Source organism: Astyanax mexicanus, chromosome 8 (assembly GCF_023375975.1).
Source record: "Astyanax mexicanus isolate ESR-SI-001 chromosome 8, AstMex3_surface, whole genome shotgun sequence".
NCBI classification, from domain to species: domain Eukaryota; kingdom Metazoa; phylum Chordata; class Actinopteri; order Characiformes; family Acestrorhamphidae; genus Astyanax; species Astyanax mexicanus.
Genome location: NC_064415.1, coordinates 37,170,840 through 37,185,544, shown reverse-complemented (window position 1 = coordinate 37,185,544; position 14,705 = coordinate 37,170,840).

Below are 14,705 nucleotides of genomic sequence, written 5' to 3'. Positions count from 1 at the left end.
TTTTTCGAAGTTTTTTTTGGTCCAAAATTTTTTTGGTCCCAAAATTTTTCGAAGTTTTTTTTGGTCCCAAAATTTTTCGAAGTTTTTTTTGTTCCAAAATTTTTTTGGTCCCAAAATTTTTCGAAGTTTTTTTTGGTCCAAAATTTTTTTGGTCCCAAAATTTTTCGAAGTTTTTTTTGGTCCCAAAATTTTTCGAAGTTTTTTTTGGTCCCAAAATTTTTCGAAGTTTTTTTTGGTCCAAAATTTTTTTGGTCCCAAAATTTTTCGAAGTTTTTTTTGGTCCCAAAATTTTTCGAAGTTTTTTTTGGTCCAAAATTTTTTTGGTCCCAAAATTTTTCGAAGTTTTTTTTGGTCCAAAATTTTTTTGGTCCCAAAATTTTTCGAAGTTTTTTTTGGTCCAAAATTTTTTTGGTCCCAAAATTTTTCGAAGTTTTTTTTGGTCCCAAAATTTTTCGAAGTTTTTTTTGGTCCAAAATTTTTTTGGTCCCAAAATTTTTCGAAGTTTTTTTTGGTCCAAAATTTTTTTGGTCCCAAAATTTTTCGAAGTTTTTTTTGGTCCCAATATTTTTCGAAGTTTTTTTTGGTCCAAAATTTTTTTGGTCCCAAAATTTTTCGAAGTTTTTTTTGGGTGAAAATTTTTTTGGTCCCAAAATTTTTCGAAGTTTTTTTTGGTCCAAAATTTTTTTGGTCCCAAAATTTTTCGAAGTTTTTTTTGGTCCAAAATTTTTTTGGTCCCAAAATTTTTCGAAGTTTTTTTTGGTCCCAAAATTTTTCGAAGTTTTTTTTGGTCCAAAATTTTTTTGGTCCCAAAATTTTTCGAAGTTTTTTTTGGTCCAAAATTTTTTTGGTCCCAAAATTTTTCGAAGTTTTTTTTGGTCCAAAATTTTTTTGGTCCCAAAATTTTTCGAAGTTTTTTTTGGTCCCAAAATTTTTCGAAGTTTTTTTTGGGTGAAAATTTTTTTGGTCCCAAAATTTTTCGAAGTTTTTTTTGGTCCAAAATTTTTTTGGTCCCAAAATTTTTCGAAGTTTTTTTTGGTCCCAAAATTTTTCGAAATTTTTTTTGTTCCAAAATTTTTTTGGTCCCAAAATTTTTCGAAGTTTTTTTTGGTCCAAAATTTTTTTGGTCCCAAAATTTTTCGAAGTTTTTTTTGGGTGAAAATTTTTTTGGTCCCAAAATTTTTCGAAGTTTTTTTTGGTCCAAAATTTTTTTGGTCCCAAAATTTTTCGAAGTTTTTTTTGGTCCAAAATTTTTTTGGTCCCAAAATTTTTCGAAGTTTTTTTTGGTCCCAAAATTTTTCGAAGTTTTTTTTGGTCCAAAATTTTTTTGGTCCCAAAATTTTTCGAAGTTTTTTTTGGTCCAAAATTTTTTTGGTCCCAAAATTTTTCGAAGTTTTTTTTGGTCCAAAATTTTTTTGGTCCCAAAATTTTTCGAAGTTTTTTTTGGTCCCAAAATTTTTCGAAGTTTTTTTTGGGTGAAAATTTTTTTGGTCCCAAAATTTTTCGAAGTTTTTTTTGGTCCAAAATTTTTTTGGTCCCAAAATTTTTCGAAGTTTTTTTTGGTCCCAAAATTTTTCGAAATTTTTTTTGTTCCAAAATTTTTTTGGTCCCAAAATTTTTCGAAGTTTTTTTTGGTCCAAAATTTTTTTGGTCCCAAAATTTTTCGAAGTTTTTTTTGGTCCCAAAATTTTTCGAAGTTTTTTTTGGTCCCAAAATTTTTCGAAGTTTTTTTTGGTCCAAAATTTTTTTGGTCCCAAAATTTTTCGAAGTTTTTTTTGGTCCCAAAATTTTTCGAAGTTTTTTTTGGTCCAAAATTTTTTTGGTCCTAAAATTTTTCGAAGTTTTTTTTGGTCCAAAATTTTTTTGGTCCCAAAATTTTTCGAAGTTTTTTTTGGTCCAAAATTTTTTTGGTCCCAAAATTTTTCGAAGTTTTTTTTGGTCCAAAATTTTTTTGGTCCCAAAATTTTTCGAAGTTTTTTTTGGTCCAAAATTTTTTTGGTCCCAAAATTTTTCGAAGTTTTTTTTGGTCCAAAATTTTTTTGGTCCCAAAATTTTTCGAAGTTTTTTTTGGTCCCAAAATTTTTCGAAGTTTTTTTTGGTCCAAAATTTTTTTGGTCCCAAAATTTTTCGAAGTTTTTTTTGGGTGAAAATTTTTTTGGTCCAAAATTTTTTTGGTCCCAAAATTTTTCGAAGTTTTTTTTGGGTGAAAATTTTTTTGGTCCGAAAATTTTTCGAAGTTTTTTTTGGGTGAAAATTTTTTTGGTCCGAAAATTTTTCGAAGTTTTTTTTGGGTGAAAATTTTTTTGGTCCCAAAATTTTTCGAAGTTTTTTTTGGTCCCAAAATTTTTCGAAGTTTTTTTTGGTCCAAAATTTTTTTGGTCCCAAAATTTTTCGAAGTTTTTTTTGGTCCCAAAATTTTTCGAAGTTTTTTTTGGTCCAAAATTTTTTTGGTCCCAAAATTTTTCGAAGTTTTTTTTGGTCCAAAATTTTTTTGGTCCCAAAATTTTTCGAAGTTTTTTTTGGTCCAAAATTTTTCGAAGTTTTTTTTGGGTGAAAATTTTTTTGGTCCCAAAATTTTTCGAAGTTTTTTTTTGGTCCCAAAATTTTTCGAAGTTTTTTTTGGGTGAAATTTTTTTTGGTCCCAAAATTTTTCGAAGTTTTTTTTGGTCCAAAATTTTTTTGGTCCCAAAATTTTTCGAAGTTTTTTTTGGGTGAAAATTTTTTTGGTCCCAAAATTTTTCGAAGTTTTTTTTTGGTCCAAAATTTTTTTGGTCCCAAAATTTTTCGAAGTTTTTTTTGGGTGAAAATTTTTTTGGTCCCAAAATTTTTCGAAGTTTTTTTTGGTCCAAAATTTTTTTGGTCCCAAAATTTTTCGAAGTTTTTTTTGGTCCCAAAATTTTTTTGGTCCCAAAATTTTTCGAAGTTTTTTTTGGTCCAAAATTTTTTTGGTCCCAAAATTTTTCGAAGTTTTTTTTGGTTGGTCCCAAAATTTTTCGAAGTTTTTTTTTGGGTGAAAATTTTTTTGGTCCCAAAATTTTTCGAAGTTTTTTTTGGTCCCAAAATTTTTCGAAGTTTTTTTTGGGTGAAAATTTTTTTGGTCCCAAAATTTTTCGAAGTTTTTTTTGGTCCAAAATTTTTTTGGTCCCAAAATTTTTCGAAGTTTTTTTTGGTCCCAAAATTTTTTTGGTCCCAAAATTTTTCGAAGTTTTTTTTGGTCCAAAATTTTTTTGGTCCCAAAATTTTTCGAAGTTTTTTTTGGGTGAAAATTTTTTTGGTCCCAAAATTTTTCGAAGTTTTTTTTGGTCCAAAATTTTTTTGGTCCCAAAATTTTTCGAAGTTTTTTTTGGTCCAAAATTTTTTTGGTCCCAAAATTTTTCGAAGTTTTTTTTGGTCCAAAATTTTTTTGGTCCCAAAATTTTTCGAAGTTTTTTTTGGTCCAAAATTTTTTTGGTCCCAAAATTTTTCGAAGTTTTTTTTGGTCCAAAATTTTTTTGGTCCCAAAATTTTTCGAAGTTTTTTTTGGTCCCAAAATTTTTCGAAGTTTTTTTTGGTCCAAAATTTTTTTGGTCCCAAAATTTTTCGAAGTTTTTTTTGGGTGAAAATTTTTTTGGTCCAAAATTTTTTTGGTCCCAAAATTTTTCGAAGTTTTTTTTGGGTGAAAATTTTTTTGGTCCGAAAATTTTTCGAAGTTTTTTTTGGGTGAAAATTTTTTTGGTCCGAAAATTTTTCGAAGTTTTTTTTGGGTGAAAATTTTTTTGGTCCCAAAATTTTTCGAAGTTTTTTTTGGTCCCAAAATTTTTCGAAGTTTTTTTTGGTCCAAAATTTTTTTGGTCCCAAAATTTTTCGAAGTTTTTTTTGGTCCCAAAATTTTTCGAAGTTTTTTTTGGTCCAAAATTTTTTTGGTCCCAAAATTTTTCGAAGTTTTTTTTGGGTGAAAATTTTTTTGGTCCAAAATTTTTTTGGTCCCAAAATTTTTCGAAGTTTTTTTTGGGTGAAAATTTTTTTGGTCCGAAAATTTTTCGAAGTTTTTTTTGGGTGAAAATTTTTTTGGTCCCAAAATTTTTCGAAGTTTTTTTTGGTCCAAAATTTTTTTGGTCCCAAAATTTTTCGAAGTTTTTTTTGGTCCCAAAATTTTTCGAAGTTTTTTTTGGTCCCAAAATTTTTCGAAGTTTTTTTTGGTCCAAAATTTTTTTGGTCCCAAAATTTTTCGAAGTTTTTTTTGGTCCAAAATTTTTTTGGTCCCAAAATTTTTCGAAGTTTTTTTTGGTACCAAAATTTTTCGAAGTTTTTTTTGTTCCAAAATTTTTTTGGTCCCAAAATTTTTCGAAGTTTTTTTTGGTCCAAAATTTTTTTGGTCCCAAAATTTTTCGAAGTTTTTTTTGGTCCCAAAATTTTTCGAAGTTTTTTTTGGGTGAAAATTTTTTTGGTCCGAAAATTTTTCGAAGTTTTTTTTGGGTGAAAATTTTTTTGGTCCCAAAATTTTTCGAAGTTTTTTTTGGTCCAAAATTTTTTTGGTCCCAAAATTTTTCGAAGTTTTTTTTGGTCCCAAAATTTTTCGAAGTTTTTTTTGGTCCCAAAATTTTTCGAAGTTTTTTTTGGTCCAAAATTTTTTTGGTCCCAAAATTTTTCGAAGTTTTTTTTGGTCCAAAATTTTTTTGGTCCCAAAATTTTTCGAAGTTTTTTTTGGTACCAAAATTTTTCGAAGTTTTTTTTGTTCCAAAATTTTTTTGGTCCCAAAATTTTTCGAAGTTTTTTTTGGTCCAAAATTTTTTTGGTCCCAAAATTTTTCGAAGTTTTTTTTGGTCCCAAAATTTTTCGAAGTTTTTTTTGGTCCAAAATTTTTTTGGTCCCAAAATTTTTCGAAGTTTTTTTTGGTCCAAAATTTTTTTGGTCCCAAAATTTTTCGAAGTTTTTTTTGGTCCCAAAATTTTTCGAAGTTTTTTTTGTTCCAAAATTTTTTTGGTCCCAAAATTTTTCGAAGTTTTTTTTGGTCCAAAATTTTTTTGGTCCCAAAATTTTTCGAAGTTTTTTTTGGTCCCAAAATTTTTCGAAGTTTTTTTTGGTCCAAAATTTTTTTGGTCCCAAAATTTTTCGAAGTTTTTTTTGGGTGAAAATTTTTTTTGTCCCAAAATTTTTCGAAGTTTTTTTTAGTCCAAAATTTTTTTGGTCCCAAAATTTTTCGAAGTTTATTTTGGTCCCAAAATTTTTCGAAGTTTTTTTTGGGTGAAAATTTTTTTGGTCCCAAAATTTTTCGAAGTTTTTTTTGGTCCCAAAATTTTTCGAAGTTTTTTTTGGTCCAAAATTTTTTTGGTCCCAAAATTTTTCGAAGTTTTTTTTGGTCCCAAAATTTTTCGAAGTTTTTTTTGGTCCAAAATTTTTTTGGTCCCAAAATTTTTCGAAGTTTTTTTTGGTCCAAAATTTTTTTGGTCCCAAAATTTTTCGAAGTTTTTTTTGGTCCAAAATTTTTCGAAGTTTTTTTTGGGTGAAAATTTTTTTGGTCCCAAAATTTTTCGAAGTTTTTTTTTGGTCCCAAAATTTTTCGAAGTTTTTTTTGGGTGAAATTTTTTTTGGTCCCAAAATTTTTCGAAGTTTTTTTTGGTCCAAAATTTTTTTGGTCCCAAAATTTTTCGAAGTTTTTTTTGGGTGAAAATTTTTTTGGTCCCAAAATTTTTCGAAGTTTTTTTTTGGTCCAAAATTTTTTTGGTCCCAAAATTTTTCGAAGTTTTTTTTGGGTGAAAATTTTTTTGGTCCCAAAATTTTTCGAAGTTTTTTTTGGTCCAAAATTTTTTTGGTCCCAAAATTTTTCGAAGTTTTTTTTGGTCCCAAAATTTTTTTGGTCCCAAAATTTTTCGAAGTTTTTTTTGGTCCAAAATTTTTTTGGTCCCAAAATTTTTCGAAGTTTTTTTTGGTTGGTCCCAAAATTTTTCGAAGTTTTTTTTGGGTGAAAATTTTTTTGGTCCCAAAATTTTTCGAAGTTTTTTTTGGTCCCAAAATTTTTCGAAGTTTTTTTTGGCTGAAAATTTTTTTGGTCCCAAAATTTTTCGAAGTTTTTTTTGGTCCAAAATTTTTTTGGTCCCAAAATTTTTCGAAGTTTTTTTTGGTCCCAAAATTTTTTTGGTCCCAAAATTTTTCGAAGTTTTTTTTGGTCCAAAATTTTTTTGGTCCCAAAATTTTTCGAAGTTTTTTTTGGGTGAAAATTTTTTTGGTCCCAAAATTTTTCGAAGTTTTTTTTGGTCCAAAATTTTTTTGGTCCCAAAATTTTTCGAAGTTTTTTTTGGTCCAAAATTTTTTTGGTCCCAAAATTTTTCGAAGTTTTTTTTGGGTGAAAATTTTTTTGGTCCCAAAATTTTTCGAAGTTTTTTTTGGTCCAAAATTTTTTTGGTCCCAAAATTTTTCGAAGTTTTTTTTGGTCCCAAAATTTTTCGAAGTTTTTTTTGGGTGAAAATTTTTTTGGTCCCAAAATTTTTCGAAGTTTTTTTTGGGTGAAAATTTTTTTGGTCCAAAAATTTTTCGAAGTTTTTTTTGGTCCCAAAATTTTTCGAAGTTTTTTTTGGTCCAAAATTTTTTTGGTCCCAAAATTTTTCGAAGTTTTTTTTGGTCCCAAAATTTTTCGAAGTTTTTTTTGGTCCAAAATTTTTTTGGTCCCAAAATTTTTCGAAGTTTTTTTTGGTCCAAAATTTTTTTGGTCCCAAAATTTTTCGAAGTTTTTTTTGGTCCAAAATTTTTTTGGTCCCAAAATTTTCCGAAGTTTTTTTTGGTCCAAAATTTTTTTGGTCCCAAAATTTTTCGAAGTTTTTTTTGGTCCAAAATTTTTTTGGTCCCAAAATTTTTCGAAGTTTTTTTTGGTCCAAAATTTTTTTGGTCCCAAAATTTTTCGAAGTTTTTTTTGGTCCCAAAATTTTTCGAAGTTTTTTTTGGTCCAAAATTTTTTTGGTCCCAAAATTTTTCGAAGTTTTTTTTGGGTGAAAATTTTTTTGGTCCAAAATTTTTTTGGTCCCAAAATTTTTCGAAGTTTTTTTTGGGTGAAAATTTTTTTGGTCCGAAAATTTTTCGAAGTTTTTTTTGGGTGAAAATTTTTTTGGTCCCAAAATTTTTCGAAGTTTTTTTTGGGTGAAAATTTTTTTGGTCCCAAAATTTTTCGAAGTTTTTTTTGGTCCCAAAATTTTTCGAAGTTTTTTTTGGTCCAAAATTTTTTTGGTCCCAAAATTTTTCGAAGTTTTTTTTGGTCCCAAAATTTTTCGAAGTTTTTTTTGGTCCCAAAATTTTTCGAAGTTTTTTTTGGTCCAAAATTTTTTTGGTCCCAAAATTTTTCGAAGTTTTTTTTGGTCCAAAATTTTTTTGGTCCCAAAATTTTTCGAAGTTTTTTTTGGTCCAAAATTTTTTTGGTCCCAAAATTTTTCGAAGTTTTTTTTGGTCCCAAAATTTTTCGAAGTTTTTTTTGGTCCAAAATTTTTTTGGTCCCAAAATTTTTCGAAGTTTTTTTTGGTCCAAAATTTTTTTGGTCCCAAAATTTTTCGAAGTTTTTTTTGGTCCCAATATTTTTCGAAGTTTTTTTTGGTCCAAAATTTTTTTGGTCCCAAAATTTTTCGAAGTTTTTTTTGGGTGAAAATTTTTTTGGTCCCAAAATTTTTCGAAGTTTTTTTTGGGTGAAAATTTTTTTGGTCCCAAAATTTTTCGAAGTTTTTTTTGGTCCAAAATTTTTTTGGTCCCAAAATTTTTCGAAGTTTTTTTTGGTCCAAAATTTTTTTGGTCCCAAAATTTTTCGAAGTTTTTTTTGGTCCAAAATTTTTTTGGTCCCAAAATTTTTCGAAGTTTTTTTTGGTCCAAAATTTTTTTGGTCCCAAAATTTTTCGAAGTTTTTTTTGGTCCAAAATTTTTTTGGTCCCAAAATTTTTCGAAGTTTTTTTTGGTCCCAAAATTTTTCGAAGTTTTTTTTGGTCCAAAATTTTTTTGGTCCCAAAATTTTTCGAAGTTTTTTTTGGTCCAAAATTTTTTTGGTCCCAAAATTTTTCGAAGTTTTTTTTGGTCCAAAATTTTTTTGGTCCCAAAATTTTTCGAAGTTTTTTTTGGTCCCAAAATTTTTCGAAGTTTTTTTTGGGTGAAAATTTTTTTGGTCCCAAAATTTTTCGAAGTTTTTTTTGGTCCAAAATTTTTTTGGTCCCAAAATTTTTCGAAGTTTTTTTTGGTCCCAAAATTTTTCGAAGTTTTTTTTGTTCCAAAATTTTTTTGGTCCCAAAATTTTTCGAAGTTTTTTTTGGTCCAAAATTTTTTTGGTCCCAAAATTTTTCGAAGTTTTTTTTGGTCCCAAAATTTTTCGAAGTTTTTTTTGGTCCCAAAATTTTTCGAAGTTTTTTTTGGTCCAAAATTTTTTTGGTCCCAAAATTTTTCGAAGTTTTTTTTGGTCCCAAAATTTTTCGAAGTTTTTTTTGGTCCAAAATTTTTTTGGTCCTAAAATTTTTCGAAGTTTTTTTTGGTCCAAAATTTTTTTGGTCCCAAAATTTTTCGAAGTTTTTTTTGGTCCAAAATTTTTTTGGTCCCAAAATTTTTCGAAGTTTTTTTTGGTCCAAAATTTTTTTGGTCCCAAAATTTTTCGAAGTTTTTTTTGGTCCAAAATTTTTTTGGTCCCAAAATTTTTCGAAGTTTTTTTTGGTCCAAAATTTTTTTGGTCCCAAAATTTTTCGAAGTTTTTTTTGGTCCCAAAATTTTTCGAAGTTTTTTTTGGTCCAAAATTTTTTTGGTCCCAAAATTTTTCGAAGTTTTTTTTGGGTGAAAATTTTTTTGGTCCAAAATTTTTTTGGTCCCAAAATTTTTCGAAGTTTTTTTTGGGTGAAAATTTTTTTGGTCCGAAAATTTTTCGAAGTTTTTTTTGGGTGAAAATTTTTTTGGTCCGAAAATTTTTCGAAGTTTTTTTTGGGTGAAAATTTTTTTGGTCCCAAAATTTTTCGAAGTTTTTTTTGGTCCCAAAATTTTTCGAAGTTTTTTTTGGTCCAAAATTTTTTTGGTCCCAAAATTTTTCGAAGTTTTTTTTGGTCCCAAAATTTTTCGAAGTTTTTTTTGGTCCAAAATTTTTTTGGTCCCAAAATTTTTCGAAGTTTTTTTTGGGTGAAAATTTTTTTGGTCCAAAATTTTTTTGGTCCCAAAATTTTTCGAAGTTTTTTTTGGGTGAAAATTTTTTTGGTCCGAAAATTTTTCGAAGTTTTTTTTGGGTGAAAATTTTTTTGGTCCCAAAATTTTTCGAAGTTTTTTTTGGTCCAAAATTTTTTTGGTCCCAAAATTTTTCGAAGTTTTTTTTGGTCCCAAAATTTTTCGAAGTTTTTTTTGGTCCCAAAATTTTTCGAAGTTTTTTTTGGTCCAAAATTTTTTTGGTCCCAAAATTTTTCGAAGTTTTTTTTGGTCCAAAATTTTTTTGGTCCCAAAATTTTTCGAAGTTTTTTTTGGTCCCAAAATTTTTCGAAGTTTTTTTTGTTCCAAAATTTTTTTGGTCCCAAAATTTTTCGAAGTTTTTTTTGGTCCAAAATTTTTTTGGTCCCAAAATTTTTCGAAGTTTTTTTTGGTCCCAAAATTTTTCGAAGTTTTTTTTGGTCCAAAATTTTTTTGGTCCCAAAATTTTTCGAAGTTTTTTTTGGTCCAAAATTTTTTTGGTCCCAAAATTTTTCGAAGTTTTTTTTGGTCCCAAAATTTTTCGAAGTTTTTTTTGTTCCAAAATTTTTTTGGTCCCAAAATTTTTCGAAGTTTTTTTTGGTCCAAAATTTTTTTGGTCCCAAAATTTTTCGAAGTTTTTTTTGGTCCCAAAATTTTTCGAAGTTTTTTTTGGTCCAAAATTTTTTTGGTCCCAAAATTTTTCGAAGTTTTTTTTGGTCCAAAATTTTTTTGGTCCCAAAATTTTTCGAAGTTTTTTTTGGTCCCAAAATTTTTCGAAGTTTTTTTTGGTCCAAAATTTTTTTGGTCCCAAAATTTTTCGAAGTTTTTTTTGGTCCAAAATTTTTTTGGTCCCAAAATTTTTCGAAGTTTTTTTTGGTCCCAAAATTTTTCGAAGTTTTTTTTGGTCCAAAATTTTTTTGGTCCCAAAATTTTTCGAAGTTTTTTTTGGTCCAAAATTTTTTTGGTCCCAAAATTTTTCGAAGTTTTTTTTGGTCCCAAAATTTTTCGAAGTTTTTTTTGGTCCAAAATTTTTTTGGTCCCAAAATTTTTCGAAGTTTTTTTTGGTCCAAAATTTTTTTGGTCCCAAAATTTTTCGAAGTTTTTTTTGGTCCAAAATTTTTTTGGTCCCAAAATTTTTCGAAGTTTTTTTTGGTCCAAAATTTTTTTGGTCCCAAAATTTTTCGAAGTTTTTTTTGGTCCCAAAATTTTTCGAAGTTTTTTTTGGTCCAAAATTTTTTTGGTCCCAAAATTTTTCGAAGTTTTTTTTGGTCCAAAATTTTTCGAAGTTTTTTTTGGTCCCAAAATTTTTCGAAGTTTTTTTTGGTCCAAAATTTTTTTGGTCCCAAAATTTTTCGAAGTTTTTTTTGGGTGAAAATTTTTTTGGTCCAAAATTTTTTTGGTCCCAAAATTTTTCGAAGTTTTTTTTGGTCCCAAAATTTTTCGAAGTTTTTTTTGGTCCCAAAATTTTTCGAAGTTTTTTTTGGTCCAAAATTTTTTTGGTCCCAAAATTTTTCGAAGTTTTTTTTGGTCCAAAATTTTTTTGGTCCCAAAATTTTTCGAAGTTTTTTTTGGTCCCAAAATTTTTCGAAGTTTTTTTTGTTCCAAAATTTTTTTGGTCCCAAAATTTTTCGAAGTTTTTTTTGGTCCAAAATTTTTTTGGTCCCAAAATTTTTCGAAGTTTTTTTTGGTCCCAAAATTTTTCGAAGTTTTTTTTGGTCCCAAAATTTTTCGAAGTTTTTTTTGGTCCAAAATTTTTTTGGTCCCAAAATTTTTCGAAGTTTTTTTTGGTCCAAAATTTTTTTGGTCCCAAAATTTTTCGAAGTTTTTTTTGGTCCCAAAATTTTTCGAAGTTTTTTTTGGTCCAAAATTTTTTTGGTCCCAAAATTTTTCGAAGTTTTTTTTGGTCCAAAATTTTTTTGGTCCCAAAATTTTTCGAAGTTTTTTTTGGTCCCAAAATTTTTCGAAGTTTTTTTTGGGTGAAAATTTTTTTGGTCCCAAAATTTTTCGAAGTTTTTTTTGGTCCAAAATTTTTTTGGTCCCAAAATTTTTCGAAGTTTTTTTTGGTCCCAAAATTTTTCGAAGTTTTTTTTGGTCCAAAATTTTTTTGGTCCCAAAATTTTTCAAAGTTTTTTTTGGTCCAAAATTTTTTTGGTCCCAAAATTTTTCGAAGTTTTTTTTGGTCCAAAATTTTTTTGGTCCCAAAATTTTTCGAAGTTTTTTTTGGTCCAAAATTTTTTTGGTCCCAAAATTTTTCGAAGTTTTTTTTGGTCCAAAATTTTTCGAAGTTTTTTTTGGTCCCAAAATTTTTCGAAGTTTTTTTTGGTCCAAAATTTTTTTGGTCCCAAAATTTTTCGAAGTTTTTTTTGGGTGAAAATTTTTTTGGTCCAAAATTTTTTTGGTCCCAAAATTTTTCGAAGTTTTTTTTGGGTGAAAATTTTTTTGGTCCCAAAATTTTTCGAAGTTTTTTTTGGTCCAAAATTTTTTTGGTCCCAAAATTTTTCGAAGTTTTTTTTGGTCCCAAAATTTTTCGAAGTTTTTTTTGGTCCAAAATTTTTTTGGTCCCAAAATTTTTCGAAGTTTTTTTTGGTCCAAAATTTTTTTGGTCCCAAAATTTTTCGAAGTTTTTTTTGGTCCCAAAATTTTTCGAAGTTTTTTTTGGTCCAAAATTTTTTTGGTCCCAAAATTTTTCGAAGTTTTTTTTGGTCCAAAATTTTTTTGGTCCCAAAATTTTTCGAAGTTTTTTTTGGTCCCAAAATTTTTCGAAGTTTTTTTTGGTCCAAAATTTTTTTGGTCCCAAAATTTTTCGAAGTTTTTTTTGGTCCAAAATTTTTTTGGTCCCAAAATTTTTCGAAGTTTTTTTTGGTCCCAAAATTTTTCGAAGTTTTTTTTGGTCCAAAATTTTTTTGGTCCCAAAATTTTTCAAAGTTTTTTTTGGTCCAAAATTTTTTTGGTCCCAAAATTTTTCGAAGTTTTTTTTGGGTGAAAATTTTTTTGGTCCAAAATTTTTTTGGTCCCAAAATTTTTCGAAGTTTTTTTTGTTCCAAAATTTTTTTGGTCCCAAAATTTTTCGAAGTTTTTTTTGGTCCAAAATTTTTTTGGTCCCAAAATTTTTCGAAGTTTTTTTTGGTCCCAAAATTTTTCGAAGTTTTTTTTGGTCCCAAAATTTTTCGAAGTTTTTTTTGGTCCAAAATTTTTTTGGTCCCAAAATTTTTCGAAGTTTTTTTTGGTCCAAAATTTTTTTGGTCCCAAAATTTTTCGAAGTTTTTTTTGGTCCCAAAATTTTTCGAAGTTTTTTTTGGTCCAAAATTTTTTTGGTCCCAAAATTTTTCGAAGTTTTTTTTGGTCCAAAATTTTTTTGGTCCCAAAATTTTTCGAAGTTTTTTTTGGTCCCAAAATTTTTCGAAGTTTTTTTTGGTCCAAAATTTTTTTGGTCCCAAAATTTTTCGAAGTTTTTTTTGGTCCAAAATTTTTTTGGTCCCAAAATTTTTCGAAGTTTTTTTTGGTCCCAAAATTTTTCGAAGTTTTTTTTGGTCCAAAATTTTTCGAAGTTTTTTTTGGTCCAAAATTTTTTTGGTCCCAAAATTTTTCGAAGTTTTTTTTGGTCCAAAATTTTTTTGGTCCCAAAATTTTTCGAAGTTTTTTTTGGTCCCAAAATTTTTCGAAGTTTTTTTTGGTCCAAAATTTTTCGAAGTTTTTTTTGGTCCAAAATTTTTTTGGTCCCAAAATTTTTCGAAGTTTTTTTTGGTCCAAAATTTTTTTGGTCCAAAATTTTTTTGGTCCCAAAATTTTTCGAAGTTTTTTTTGGTCCAAAATTTTTTTGGTCCCAAAATTTTTCGAAGTTTTTTTTGGTCCAAAATTTTTTTGGTCCCAAAATTTTTCGAAGTTTTTTTTGGTCCAAAATTTTTTTGGTCCCAAAATTTTTCGAAGTTTTTTTTGGTCCCAAAATTTTTCGAAGTTTTTTTTGGTCCAAAATTTTTTTGGTCCCAAAATTTTTCGAAGTTTTTTTTGGGTGAAAATTTTTTTGGTCCAAAATTTTTTTGGTCCCAAAATTTTTCGAAGTTTTTTTTGGGTGAAAATTTTTTTGGTCCGAAAATTTTTCGAAGTTTTTTTTGGGTGAAAATTTTTTTGGTCCCAAAATTTTTCGAAGTTTTTTTTGGGTGAAAATTTTTTTGGTCCCAAAATTTTTCGAAGTTTTTTTTGGTCCCAAAATTTTTCGAAGTTTTTTTTGGTCCAAAATTTTTTTGGTCCCAAAATTTTTCGAAGTTTTTTTTGGTCCCAAAATTTTTCGAAGTTTTTTTTGGTCCCAAAATTTTTTGAAGTTTTTTTTGGTCCAAAATTTTTTTGGTCCCAAAATTTTTCGAAGTTTTTTTTGGGTGAAAATTTTTTTGGTCCCAAAATTTTTCGAAGTTTTTTTTGGTCCAAAATTTTTTTGGTCCCAAAATTTTTCGAAGTTTTTTTTTTGGTGAAAATTTTTTTGGTCCGAAAATTTTTCGAAGTTTTTTTTGGGTGAAAATTTTTTTGGTCCCAAAATTTTTCGAAGTTTTTTTTGGGTGAAAATTTTTCGAAGTTTTTTTTGGTCCAAAATTTTTTTGGTCCCAAAATTTTTCGAAGTTTTTTTTGGTCCCAAAATTTTTCGAAGTTTTTTTTGGTCCCAAAATTTTTCGAAGTTTTTTTTGGTCCAAAATTTTTTTGGTCCCAAAATTTTTCGAAGTTTTTTTTGGTCCAAAATTTTTTTGGTCCCAAAATTTTTCGAAGTTTTTTTTGGTCCCAAAATTTTTCGAAGTTTTTTTTGTTCCAAAATTTTTCGAAGTTTTTTTTGGTCCCAAAATTTTTCGAAGTTTTTTTTGGTCCAAAATTTTTTTGGTCCCAAAATTTTTCGAAGTTTTTTTTGGTCCCAAAATTTTTCGAAGTTTTTTTTGGTCCAAAATTTTTTTGGTCCCAAAATTTTTCAAAGTTTTTTTTGGTCCAAAATTTTTTTGGTCCCAAAATTTTTCAAAGTTTTTTTTGGTCCAAAATTTTTTTGGTCCCAAAATTTTTCGAAGTTTTTTTTGGTCCAAAATTTTTTTGGTCCCAAAATTTTTCGAAGTTTTTTTTGGTCCAAAATTTTTTTGGTCCCAAAATTTTTCGAAGTTTTTTTTGGTCCAAAATTTTTTTGGTCCCAAAATTTTTCGAAGTTTTTTTTGGTCCCAAAATTTTTCGAAGTTTTTTTTGGTCCAAAATTTTTTTGGTCCCAAAATTTTTCGAAGTTTTTTTTGGGTGAAAATTTTTTTGGTCCAAAATTTTTTTGGTCCCAAAATTTTTCGAAGTTTTTTTTGGGTGAAAATTTTTTTGGTCCGAAAATTTTTCGAAGTTTTTTTTGGGTGAAAATTTTTTTGGTCCCAAAATTTTTCGAAGTTTTTTTTGGTCCCAAAATTTTTCGAAGTTTTTTTTGGTCCAAAATTTTTTTGGTCCCAAAATTTTTCGAAGTTTTTTTTGGTCCCAAAATTTTTCGAAGTTTTTTTTGGTCCCAAAATTTTTCGAAGTTTTTTTTGGTCCAAAATTTTTTTGGTCCCAAAATTTTTCGAAGT